We start from the raw sequence: 3,930 nt of genomic DNA, 5'->3' as shown, positions 1-3,930 counted from the left end.
TTTTGAAGGCACATATCTGTTTGCTTAATCATTACTAGTGGCGAATCCAGGATTTTGTTCTGGGGGGGGGGGGTGGCTGTGGTCATTAAGATTTTATGTCTTCTTGTCATCACCAATGTTCATTGATGTAAACGAAGGCATTTTTTTTAAAAAATCCTTATCTGCTATCTAGGGGTGTTAATAACCAATCAAACTTTCTATCACACTTGAAATTATATTTTTAACGTTGGTGTATATCAAAAAAAAAAAAAAAAAAAAATCCATTTTGGACACCATTGCTAAGTAATTAGATGGCAAAAATGTCAATTCTTGTTAAGGATGCAAAAAAAAAAAAAAAAAAAAAAAAAAAAAACCACCCTAAAATGCGCATGGTTTATTGCAGGTGGTGTAAACAAAATAGAAGAAAACAAAAAGTGAAAACTTGTAAACTAATAGTTAAAAACAGCGAGAAAAGAGACAAAAATTTTTATATTTAATACTAAATGCGCCATTCAAAAAGAAAGGGAGAGAGAAAAGAAAACAAGTAATTATGAGGTCAGTCAAAAAGATTTTAGTTTTGGTCTGGGGGCAGCTGTAGCCTCATGCCCCCCTCCCCCCGCCCTGGATTCTCCACTGATTATTACACAGAGCTACTGTACATAGCTGCTAATTACAGTTGCTCAATCGTTTGCAGGAAAAATGGATGTGAAAAATGCAATAATGATTTTTTTTTGAATGAGATTGAAAAAAGAAGTTTTAGATGGGACATTACACGATCCCCTGAAGTGGTATCAATAGAAAAATTTTAGTGGAAGCAAAGAAAGATAAATTTTTAAATGAGGGAATGATAGAGGAACTCAAGAGTCAGTAGGGTAAACTTATACAGTAAAACCTGTCTACAACGATACTGTTGGGACCTAAATAAAATGTAATAGACAGGTTATCGTTATAGACAGTTGGTTTATTCATGCTGATATTTTGCTGGGGCCAAAAAAAAAAAAAAAAAAAAATATTGTTATAGACAGTATCGTTATACACAGGTTTCACTGTATTACTGCACTGTGATAAAAAGTCAACACTTTCTTATCACTTTAGGTAGCTTAGGCAAATGCCAGAAAAGTGCGTTTTACAAATAAACTTCAGTGCCGTACTTACGTATGGGCTTACTGGGCTATAGCCCAGGGCGACATGATTTGAAGGGCGGAACTTTTCTCCATATATTTACTGTACCATAAATTTACCTAAAATTTTTGAATTTTTAAAAATAAATTATTCAGGCACATTTTCAATGAACAAGAGTCAATGTAATTAGTATCCCAACAAAACATAAATGTGAAAAAGAAGCCAAGTTCGAACGAAATGAGGTTCGGGGTAGACGGTGTCACCGGCAAAAAATAGTTCAGATCTAAACGGTTACCAAGTTCCTTAGCAGTTCCACATATATGTTGGATTTTCCCATGTTCTTCAATTCATTTAGAAAACAATTTTTACTTTCTTTGATAATGGATTTTAAACTTGCGGCAAGTTCTAGTCATCGCTATTTTTTTTTTCAAACTTGCCAAATTTTAACCTTTTATCTGCCGATGTTCCCAAATGGGAACATTTTTTTGTGAATTTTTTTAGTAACCTAATTATTTGTTTAGACCTGTCATTTTTTCTGAAATGGCACATTACAGTATGAATTTATTTTAAGTGTTCTTAATTTTTAAAGTACGTTTAACCTTTATCTTGAAATTAAAGTCAAATTTACTAAATTAGAGTTATACTTTTAGAATTTGTCCAAGTTTTTCTGTCTCTGCTTTTAAAGAAAAAAACGTAAAAAATATTTTATTGGCTTTATTTAGTAGCTAGAGGAAATATATTTTATTTCAACTTAACAAAATATTTCCAATTATTATTTCTTCAGAGTTATTTCTATAAGAACCGACACGTTCCCATTTGGGAACATTGGCGTTTAGAGTATAGTATTTGTGGAGGATTTTCGTCAATCACGGAATTTGAGAGTGATTCCTCTTTATTTCAAATATTTTGTTGTGGAAGATCTGTTTTGTGTTGAATACACGTGTTCGGTTCTTTCATTCACAAACATACATTTGTTATCAATCAGCTTGCCTTTCACATCACTATTCTATTGTAAATATGACCTTCACACCCGCCTTCATGCATTCTCTTTATTATAAGTGAATCGCGTTTTCGGGGTTGGAATTCTTGTTTTCTAATGTATTCACTTTCTAAGAATTGTATGTGTTTCACCCTTTTGAAATGTATCTCGTGACTGACGGGTAGGTAAAGATAAGGGCCTTTTATGAACTTTGACCAGTCTCATTTCATCATTTCATTTCATTACTCGGCTCACGTGCGTTGTTTCTTTTACCGAGTCTCATACATACCAACGATTTTGTTTTTAGACTCAAAATAATGTAGTTTTAATCTATTTAGCGTTTTTGAACTATCATTCCGTGTAAACAGCCATATAGAGATGCCTCGCAAAGTTTTAACGTTAGAAGCTGCGTTAGATTATTTCCACAGCTTATCCGACAGCGAACTTGATGACAAACACGAGCAGGATCTTTGTGTTTTGCTACCTGATAAAGACGCGAGTCTGAGTGATGAAGAACACATAAACGATGAAGCCTTAAATGAAGTTTATCCTAAAGATGTCGGCGGCAAGGTTGACTTGATGCTTAGCGATAAAGATAGAGGTTCAAATAGTTCAGATGATCAGATTCCCAATTCAGGATATCAAAAGGGAAGCACAACCTCATGCTCGGCTCCAAAAGTAAAGCGGAAACAAGAACCCTATCACAGGTGGAAAATATATGCTAAGTTTGAAGAAAATCTTCCTGGAAAAAAACTCGAAAAATTGACTGAAAAATTCCCCGAGCTTCCGGCAATGGATCTTCTGCAGTTATTTTTCAAAATACTTCCTCTGAATTATATGCAACATCTAGCTGATATCATATTAACTCTCAGTGAAGGCGTCAAGCAGACCTGAACCTAAATCACATCCTCCTGTTCTGAATAGAAAAACAGATAACCATTACATTGTCCCCTTCATTCAGAGACGTTGTACGGTTTGTCAGAAGAACGTGCGAAAACCGGCATTGAACGTAAAAAGAGAATCCGTTCATCTTGCTTCCCCCAATACCATGGACAATAAGGAAGAAAAAGTGTCATTCAGAAGAGAAAAGTATAATAGTATGCAAAATAAACAAAAATATTCATATTTTTTCATCCATTTCGAAGTAATAAAGTTTCGAGATCAATCCTCCCGTTTAACTTCATTCCAAACGCCGATGTTCCCAAATGGGAACATCCTGAAAACCCTATTTAGAATATTTTTTCGCCAAAACAAGTTTAGGTTAGCTATACTAGAGGTAAATTGAGACATTTAAGCAAAAAATTAAAAGTAAAAGTTAAAAATTTGAATTACGGCGTTTAAAAGGTTAAATCCAATATCAAAGAAAGTAAAAAATTGTTTTCTAAATGAATTGAAGAACATGGGAAAATCCAACATATATGTGGAACTGCTAAGGAACTTGGTAACCGTTTAGATCTGAACTATTTTTTGTCGGTGACACCGTCTACCCGGAACCTCATTTCGATCGAACTTGGCTTCTTTTTCACATTTATGTTTTGTTGGGATATCATTACTTTTTGAAAAGCTAAATCAAAGGTTTTGTTCTAATTCAGACGATTATAAATGCAAAAGGGTATAGAACTATATGATTTCCTTTTTCCCCCCTGATTTTACGGTTCACTGGTTTGGGGTTTCTCTTTATTAGAAGTTTTGAAGATATTTCGATAGCTGGGGATTTGGCGCGATCGCCAATTTTAGGCAGTAATCGTCTGTTTTTCCCATTTATCAGCAAGGCCGAAGTGCATTAGTTCTTGGTCTTTGACGTCCTCAAATTTGTCGACAATTAGGAAATAGCTGACTCATCTCAAAAT

The sequence above is a fragment of the Uloborus diversus genome, chromosome 6 (assembly GCF_026930045.1).
Source record: "Uloborus diversus isolate 005 chromosome 6, Udiv.v.3.1, whole genome shotgun sequence".
NCBI classification, from domain to species: Eukaryota; Metazoa; Arthropoda; class Arachnida; order Araneae; family Uloboridae; genus Uloborus; species Uloborus diversus.
This window is presented reverse-complemented; position numbering follows the sequence as displayed.